Source organism: Scylla paramamosain, chromosome 5, assembly GCF_035594125.1.
Source record: "Scylla paramamosain isolate STU-SP2022 chromosome 5, ASM3559412v1, whole genome shotgun sequence".
Lineage (NCBI taxonomy): Eukaryota > Metazoa > Arthropoda > Malacostraca > Decapoda > Portunidae > Scylla > Scylla paramamosain.
In genome coordinates this window covers 32,320,056-32,330,055 of record NC_087155.1, presented here as the reverse complement: position 1 = coordinate 32,330,055, position 10,000 = coordinate 32,320,056, and the positions used below count along the sequence as shown (strand labels likewise).

Here is a 10,000-nt window from a genome sequence, read left to right as displayed (position 1 = left end):
ACACACACACGCACACACATCAGTTCTATACACGTCACAGCGTCACCTGACCCGTGTACACCTTACTTACATCACCTTCACTATTTTCCTTCCTCTCCCTCTTTCTTACTACACATCTTCCCGTTTTCCTTTTCTTTTCCTCTTCCCGTCTATCTTTTCTTTTTTTTATTCTTCGTCTTCTCTTTTGTGTTTTGTCTTTTCTCTCTCTCTCTCTCTCTCTCTCTCTCTCTCTCTCTCTCTCTCTCTCTCTCTCTCTCTCTCTCTCTCTCTCTCTCTCTCTCTCTCTCTCTCTCGTCTCCTCCCCTATCATCTCCCATTTATTCTTTTCGACCTTTCTCTCCTTTCACTTATCCTTTTCCTCCTTCCCACCTTCCTATCCCTGTCCCTCCTTCCCTCCCTGTCTGACCTACCTACCTCCTCCTCCTCCTCCTCCTCCACCTCCACCTCCTTCGTGACCTCCTTCCTATCCTACCTTCCCATAATCTTTTTCCTGGCTAGACATCCTTCCCTGACCTCTCTCTCTCTCTCTCTCTCTCTCTCTCTCTCTCTCTCTCTCTCTCTCTCTCTCTCTCTCTCTCTCTCTCTCTCTCTTTTATCTCCTCTCTCGCCGCTCTTTTTATTTATATCTTCATTTTTTTCTCTCTTCTCTTCTTTATTTTCAAGTCCCTCTTCTGATCTCTCTTTCTCTCTCTCTCTCTCTCTCTCTCTCTCTCTCTCTCTCTCTCTCTCTCTCTCTCTCTCTCTCTCTCTTAGTCAATTCTAGGCATCCCTACTCTGACCTCTTTCTCTCCCTCTCTCTTCCCATCTCCCCACCCTACCCTCTCATCCCACCCCTCTCCCCAACCATCCCACGCCTCGCCCCTCCCCACCGACCACCACCATGACCTCCACCATAAAGCAAACACATAACGTCCACCACCCAAACCTGCCTGATTCCCTCCCCCTCCTCTCCCCCCCACACTACCCAATATCTCCAATACCCTGACCCACCCCCCTGACCGTCACCCTACCACCCCCATACACACACACACACACATACACACACACCTCTGGCCGCCCTTCTAACGGACAGACAACCCCACCTTTACCCTGTCCCCCTGTCCAGTATACCCCCTCCCCCTCCTTCCTTTCCCCCTACCCCCGTGTTCCTTCCTCAGTCGGCCAGGTAACATGAGGTAACCCCCGTAAGCCAACTCCCCCTACCAGTCACCCCAGCCTCAGGTTAAGCCAGGTAAGAGGCAGGACGGGACGAACGGACGAACGAACGGAGGGAGGGACGGACTGGCTGCGTAATTTCAGGTATATGGCAACCCTCACCTGGCGACGGGTCAGTGCGGTTGCCTACGTTGCCATTACGCGCGCTGAGACGTGTTCCTAGACGCGGGGCTTCTCTCTCTCTCTCTCTCTCTCTCTCTCTCTCTCTCTCTCTCTCTCTCTCTCTCTCTCTCTCTCTCTCTCTCTCTCTCTCTCTCTCTCCTCTGTCCTTACCAGTTACCCAAACAACCAAGTAAGGACCTCAAGGTATGCTGCTGTTTAGACTTCTTCTGTAATCCTTTGTGGCAAGTCTCGAAAAGATTGATGATAAAGGATAAAAAATGAGGGATGACAGAATTGTGTGATAAAAGAATGTAATCGTAAAAAAAATAAATAAATAAATAAGATAAAAAAAAATAAAACTGACCGAAAAAATACTTGATAAAAAAATACTCCATGGAAAAGATGAATAAGTAAAAAAAAAATAATGCAAAACAAAGAACATATCCATAAAATGAAAGGAAACAAAGAAGGACGATATGAAAATAATGACATAACAAAAACAAAATGAAAAAAAAAATACACGAAACAGAAAGAAAGAAAACCAAACACATGCAATAAAATATACACAAAAAAGAAACGAGAAGGAAAAAAAGAAAACGAAATAGAAACGAAAGCCGAACATGTACAAAAATTAATATATGAAAGAAACAAATTAAATAAAAAGCCAAAAATGTACGTAATGGAAAATAAGACTAATTTTTTATCTCTACTAATAATATTCAGTAATTTAGAAAAGACTAAGAGAGAGAGAGAGAGAGAGAGAGAGAGAGAGAGAGAGAGAGAGAGAGAGAGAGAGAGAGAGAGAGAGAGAGGAGGGAGATGATTTTCAAAGTATTAACGTGGGTAAGAGTGGAAGTGGCGATGATAACATTTTTACTCTCTCTCTCTCTCTCTCTCTCTCTCTCTCTCTCTCTCTCTCTCTCTCTCTCTCTCTCTCTCTCTCTCTCTCTCTCCGGTGTCACTAAAGGTCAGAGGAAATGGAGGAAAGCGACAGGCTGGCAGAGAGAGAGAGAGAGAGAGAGAGAGAGAGAGAGAGAGAGAGAGAGAGAGAGAGAGAGAGAGAGAGAGAGAGAGAGAGAGAGAGAGAGAGAGAGAGAGAGCGATAAAAGAGGACTATGTGAAGGGAGGAGATAAGAGAAGAGCGGACGATGACCAATTAAAAGAGAAAAAAGAGAAAGGGGACAGAGAACAGGAGGAGGAGGAGGAGGAGGAGGAGGAGGAGGAGGAGGAGGAGGAGGAGGAGGAGGAGGAGGAGGAGGAGGAGGAGGAGAGAATACCGAAACAGAGGAAACAAAACAGGAGGTATAGAAGAGAATGTGAAAGTCATGGAATAAAAGCAGAGGAGGGAAGGAGGCAAAGAAACAACAAAAAATAAGGAAAAAAAGGATAACAGGAATAAAAGAAAAGAGAGGAAAGGTGATAAGGAAAGAGAAGAGGTAATGGAATAAGAGCAAAGAAAGAAGGAGGTAAATAGAGAAAATGGAGAGGAGGAGGAGGAGGAGGAGGAGGAGGAGGAGGTCAGAGTCGCCATTGAGCAGAGGTAGCAGAGCAGGAGGAGCGGAAGTGGCAGCGGAAAACTAAGCAGGACAGGAGTAGGATACAGAAGGCGGCGGCAGCAGGAAACGCGCGTACACACACACACACACACACACACACACACACACACACACACACAGAGGTGAGGTGGGGCCAACCAGGCAGATGGATATTCAAACAGACAGACAGACAGACAGGCACACAAACATACACACAGAATGGCACTTCACCCCGGCTCTCTGTTTCATGCAAGTTTGTTTATCCTCCTCCTCCTCCTCCTCCTCCTCCTCCTCCTCCTCCTCCTCCTCCTCCCTCTCCTCCTAAACATACGTCAACACCTCAACCAAAATTCCATCCACGAATCAAGGTCCCAAGGAAGGAGTGCAGAATTTTCTCCTCCTCCTCCTCCTCCTCCTCCTCCTCCTCCTCATCTTCCTCTTCTTCCTCCTCCTTATATGACCTAGCGCCCGCCTCCGTCTTTTCCATGCCTCTTTCTGCTCCTCCTTCTTCCTTCCCTAATCTTCATCTTCCCTCCGCTTTCCACCACCTCCACCACCTCCTCCTCGTCCTTCTTCTCTTCCTCAATAGCCTTAGACTCTTAACCTCCTATTCTTCCTTCTCATAGCTTTCCTCTCCTCCTCTTCCTCTTCATCCTCTTTCTTCTCAGCTCTCACCTTGCCATCTTTCCTCTCTCTCTTCTCTCTCTCTCTCCACGCCTCACCTAGCTGCCCTTACCTGGCCTTTCCCTCCCTCCCTTCCCCGCCCTTCCCTCCCTTCCCTCCTCCAAGGCTCCCCACATAAGGAAGATTATCGGCCATCTGCAACACGGACATTCCTGGGACACGCTGGGCAGGGCCGAGGTCGCCAGGTGGGGTATTTCGTTCGTGTTATTCAGAACTAACGTACGTACCTCCCCCCTGTCCTTTCCTCATCCCCTCATCCCCCTCCCCATGACCTATTCCTCTTCCCCTCCCTTCCTCCGCCTGCCTGCCTGCCTGTCTCCCTCCCTCCCTCCCTCCGCCTGCCTGTCTCCCTCCCTCCCTCCCTTCCTGCCTCCCCTTTCCTTCGTCATTCACCAGCTGACTCCCACTTGATACAGCCTTCTCATCCACGTGGAGGAGAAGGAGGAGGAGGAGGATTGCGCGAGATGGTGGTGGCCAATAGTGTGGGGAGATGAACCCCCCTTCTCTCTCTCTCTCTCTCTCTCTCTCTCTCTCTCTCTCTCTCTCTCTCTCTCTCTCTCTCTCTCTCTCTCTCTCTCTCTCTCTCTCTCTCTCTCTCTCTCTCTCGTTATCGTATTCTCACCTACCCAATCCCCTACTGTGAGGCGTAAGAGATGATGCTTCTGTTGTTGTTGTTGTTGTTGTTGTTGTTGTTGTTGTGACGTTAAAAGGATGGCAGTGTTTGAGGAAGCCCGACAGTAAGGATGGGTACGATTGTTGGAGGAGGAGGAGGAGGAGGAGGAGGAGGAGGAGGAGGAGGAGGAATAGGGAGAAGGGACATAATCCTACTCGTCTTCCTCCTCCTCTTCTTCTTCCTCTTCCAATCGTCGCACCCTGTTCTTATTACCGATTTATTTGTCTTTTTATCGATTATATCTCATTTTTTCCATCCCTTTTCTTATTCTACAACACAAAGCCACCACATCCCTGCCTCCCTGCCTGCCTGTCTGCCTGTCTGCCTGCCTTCCTTCCCTTTCCTCCCCTACACACGGACAAACTGACAAACATCTCTATTCCGCGACAGTCTGACCATGATCCTAAGTCAGCCAACGTCGATTTGTCTTCCTGATAGTTAGCCTCTATAGCATGACGAAGAGGAGACGGATGAGGAAGAGGAGGAGGAGGAGGAGGAGGAGGAGGAGGAGGAGGAGGAGGAGGAGGAGGAGGAGGAGGAGGAGGAGGAGGAAGCGAGTGGGCAAGCGGCGGCGGACTGACTGACTGGGTTAATGTGACCAGAAGTGTGTCACCTGAGCATATTAATGAACTTAGGCCGCGGTACCAACGAACAGGCAGGTGAGCGGAGAGGCGGCGACACGCGAGGAGAAACAGGTGAGGCAGAGGCAGCAGGTAGGGCAAGCAGACAAGCAGGTAGAGGGACACAGGGCGGGGACAGCAGGGTAGGGCAAAACAGGGCAGTAATCTAAAGGACACCAGCAGGGGAGTAAGGACGCCGAGTTGTAAAGAAACTGAGACGGTCCCAGCAGGCTAGCAGGGTCTTGGGGTACAACTCGCCTCCAATGGGAACAAGTTGTGGAGGAGGAGGAAGGGAGGGGGAAGTACGTTGGGCAGATCGAGAATGGCGAAGCAAAAAAGGCGGGAAGGAAGAGAAGGAGGAAGAGGAAGAGAAGAAGAAGCACATAAGACAACAATGAAGAGGAGGAGTGAGAGGGAAGGAGAATAATAAAGTTAGATACGTAACATGACAAACAAAAAGACACGAGGAGTGGAAGATGATGAAAAGTGCATAGAGGAAAGGTGGAGAAGAAGAAGAAGAAGAAGAAGAAAAAGGAGGAGGAGGGATGGAGGAGGGTGGAGAGCGAGACAGGAAGAAGGAGAAGCAAAGGAGGGGGAGGAGGAGGTGTGGGGGGATATCTCAAGGTGAACTTCCCATGAGACAAACAGAGGGCAGGTAGAAGTGACCTATTTACTGGCAGGAACAAACAGGGCCGCACTCCACCGTCCCTGAAGCGGCCCTGTCCTGTACCCTGCTCTTACCCTGCCTTGTCCTTCCCTGCCCTGCCCTTACCCTGCCCGCTCACCTCACTGCCTGCCTCTCTGCCGGCCCTTACTTTGCCTTCCTGGTTATACGCTCTCCTCTGTTTAGCTTTTCTATTGATGTGTTAAATATATATGTACTCTCTCTCTCTCTCTCTCTCTCTCTCTCTCTCTCTCTCTCTCTCTCTCTCTCTCTCTCTCTAACGCGTAGGGCTTAAAGAATAGTGAAAATAAAGAGTTAATTAAACAAATCTGGCCTCCTGGACCAACCTCACCTCCTCCTCATGCTTTCACATGAACCTTAAAAATTCCCTTTCTTTCTTATCACTGTTATTTTCTCCTCGCCTTATCAGTTCCAATAGGCATATCTTTGTACAGGTGTCGCAAGAAGAGATGTCACAAAGTTAAGTGAATTCACCTTAATAAGTCGTGGGGTGATTGAAATACGGGCTAGTGAATTGCTGTATATTAAGAGCCAAGCAGAGACCAACAACACCTAAGGGATGTGACAGGAGGAGGTAGTTGCCAAACAGCTTATTCTTTTCTTCTTGTTTAATATTTCGTAGAATATGGCATGAGTACTTTGCGCAACTCTACATCAGTTATTCCTCCTCCTCCTCCTCCTCCTCCTCCTCCTCTTTGCACACACACACACACACACACACACACACACACACACACACACACACACACACACACACACACAGAGCATGCATAAATTAGATGACTGGCAGACAGACAGACATACAGGCAGACAGACAGACAGACAAATAAATAGATATATAGGTAGATAGATAGAAAGATAGAAAGGCAGATAAATAGACAGATAGATAGATAAATGAATAAGTAAATAAACAAATGAATAAGTAGAAAATAAATTAATAAAAAGAAAGACAAGTAAAGAGAGAGAGAGAGAGAGAGAGAGAGAGAGAGAGAGAGAGAGAGAGAGAGAGAGAGAGAGAGAGAGAGAGAGAGAGAGAGAGAGAGAGCGGGGGAGGGGTGCATTAGATATAGAAAAGTAATACACTTTTGGCCTCAGCAAAGGGCGAGTAAACAAAACAAAACAAAACAAACACACACACACACACACACACACACACACACACACACACACAACAAACAAACAAACAAACGCCCAATTAAAAACTTTAGTATCCCCTTTTGTTCTCTCTCCCATCACTATTTTTAGCGCTCATTACATCCCCGCGCATTGGTGGTGATGGGGGAGCAGGCTCTGTCACGTCATACATTACAGCGGCCCGTCACCACCTTCGATACCAGCCGTGATTAATTACCTTCGGCCGATATCTGTGCTTGCTACTCCCCTGCCTCACTCTGAACGACCCGCCGCCAATTACACCTTTAAAGAATACGAGAGAGAGAGAGAGAGAGAGAGAGAGAGAGAGAGAGAGAGAGAGAGAGAGAGAGAGAGAGAGAGAGAGAGAGAGAGAGAGAGAGAGAGAGAGAGAGAGAGAGAGAGAGAGAGAGAGAGAGAGAGAGAGTGGGAGCATTAGATACAGAAGAGTAATACACTTTTGGCCCAAGCAGAGGGCGAGTAATGTGAGTGTGACCTTTGCTGACCCCGAGCTGACCCCTGTATGTCCGTCCCGCCGCTGCCTGACCCGCCCTCTTGCTTCACCCTCCCGCTTCAACCCTCCCCCCTTCAACGTGACCTAATTCCGTGTGTGTGTGTGTGTGTGTGTGTGTGTGTGTGTGTGTGTGTGTGTGTGTGTGTGTGTGTGTGTGTGTGTTCAGTATGTATGTATATATGTGGTGTATGTATTCAGATATATGTTCATTACTCAATAAAGTACGTACGTATGTGTGTATGTATGTATGTATGTACTTATACGTATATCGACACACGCAAGGCCACCGTAGTGTGTATTGCGGGGGGCGGGGGGAGAGGGTGCATGCATAAATAAACACATGTGTAGGTACATATGTGCGTCACGATAAGCGGTGTGTGCATTAATGTTGCAGCGTGTGCGTGTGTCTCCCTCCCGTCTTGCCACGCCCGCCCCGCCTCACCCTGCATGCCCCGTGTGTGTGTGTGTGTGTGTGTGTGTGTGTGTGTGTGTGTGTGTGTGTGTGTGTGTGTGTGTGTGTGTGTGTGTGTGTGTGTGTGTGTGTGTGTGTGTGTGTGTGTGTGTGTGTGTGTGAATGCATGAGAGAACGTCCTTGGTGATTGTTCGTTGTGTGTGTGTGTGTGTGTGTGTGTGTGTGTGTGTGTGTGTGTGTGTGTGTGTGTGTGTGTGTGTGTGTGTGTGTGTGTGTGCGAGCGTGTGCATTAAAGTGCTTTCTCGAGTGTATCGTGAATACACCGTATCGTGTATTTGTGTGTGTGTGTGTGTGTGTGTGTGTGTGTGTGTGTGTGTGTGCTCGCTCTCTATCACCAGTGTGTCATGTGCGTGCGTGCAAATATTTTCCCAATGTCGTCTTACCCTCCCCCTCCCTCCGCCCCCTCCCTTCAGTAAAACCCGGGCTAACCTGTTGATGAGGGAGGAAGGGGAGGGAGGGGAGGAGGAGAAAGGAGTGGTGGTTATGAAGGTAGGGAGGGAAGGGAAGGAAGAAAGGGAGCAGGAAGACAAGAACGGACACACACACACACACACACACACACACACACACACACACACACACACACACACACACACACGTAACCAAAGTGTCACAGAATATAAAACGAAACCGCGGAAGGATGTGTGTGTGTGTGTGTGTGTGTGTGTGTGTGTGTTGGGTCTGTTACTCTATAAGGTCAACTGCTGCCCCGCCCCAGTTCACCCCACATTTTCCCCCAACCTCCCCCCCCCCGCCCCTGACTACTCCAGCAGTAGCGGGTTCCCTCCAAACGACTTCTTCTGCTGCTTCTTGTTTTGCTTGCATATCTCTGCCCCTCCCAACTGAACGTCCCCCGGATGTGAGCCTGCGTGCGTGCGTGCGTGCGTGCGTGCGTGTGCGTGTGCGTGGGTGTGTGTATTTGTGTCTGGGTGAAACTTTAATTGGAATTTGTATTTATAATTATGTCGATAAACTACTACTACTACTACCGTGTGTATGTGTGTGTGTGTGTGTGTGTGTGTGTGTGTGTGTGTGTGTGTGTGTGTGTGTGTGTGTTTACGTACCGAAGGACCTATGACATACAGGACCCACCACAAACATAACTTACACACACACACACACACACACACACACACACACACACACACACACACACACACACACACAGGACAGCCCCATACTCAAGGACATCAGGCCCCAAGTCCCAGGCCGTCCCTCAGCCCCGCCCACACCCTTCACGCCCTCTGAAGGATCTCCCCTCCCCCTTCTCCTCCTCCCCCTCGCCCCAACCCTACCCCAACACCACACCACACCCATACCACGCCCAGGACCTGCAACTCCAACGGTGAAAACAATTCCTGGCGTGTTCCATAACTGAGAGGAGGAGGAGGAGGAGGAGGAGGAAAAGAAGGAACAGAAGGAGGAAGACGATAACATACAGGCCAAGAAAGAGAAAGACAGGAAAGGTTACGAACGCGGAACTGAGTCAAGATAGCAAGCGAGATTATGAAAGCAAAGAAGGGAAAGGCAAACACAAGCACATCAACATCAACGCCGCCAAAAGAAAGAAGGAAAAAAAAAGGGGTACAAAACATCAACAAAAACAAAGCATTAAGAGCATGATAACAGGGGACCATGTTGGGCGAGAGAGCTTTTTGTTTAGTTAATTAAAGAATATTCAAGACACCCAAACGTAACTAGGGAGCTGATAAAAATAGACAAGGGCAGCGTGGATTTACATTACACAAGCTGAGTAACACTAATAATAAACTGGTGGTTCAGGTATTGTTAAAGTAGTATGGGGAAAAAAAAAAGCTTAATTTATGGGATATGTGAAAAAAAAAATGAGAATAAATTAAAACAAGTCGACAGCTGAATAATAATAATAATAATAATAATAATAATAATAATAATAATAATAATAATAATAATAAAGAACAAGAAAAACAACAGTATGAAAAATAAGATGCACAATAGAAAAAAAAAGGACTATAAAAAACAAGAAGTGGAAGAAAAGAAAGAAGCAAAACAAAAACAGACAGACAAGTAGAATAGCAGCAACAGCAGCAGCAGCAACAAAAACACGAGTGAGAGGGGGATTTATTTATGACACGGAAGAACGATGACGAGGAGGAGGAGGAGGAGGAGGAGGAGGAGGAGGAGGAGGAGGAGGAGGAGGAGGAGGAGGAGGAGGAGGAGGAGAAAAAGATGGAGAACAACAACAACAACAACAACAACAACAACAACAACAACAACAACAACATCAAGGTCAGAGAAAGAAAAGAAACAGCACGAAGATGAAGACAAGAAAGGTACGAACAAGAAGAGATGAAAAAATACAATAAAAAATACAAGAAAATTAAAATAAA

The 10,000-nt window shown here is 47.8% G+C and overlaps 1 protein-coding gene across 15 annotated transcripts in view; it reads right to left on the bottom strand.

Moving 5' to 3' along the window:
* Positions 1 to 10,000, bottom strand: part of LOC135100844 (orphan steroid hormone receptor 2-like) — a 262,572-nt gene that overhangs the window by 109,404 nt on the left and 143,168 nt on the right. The gene's annotated exons all lie outside the window — the stretch shown is intronic.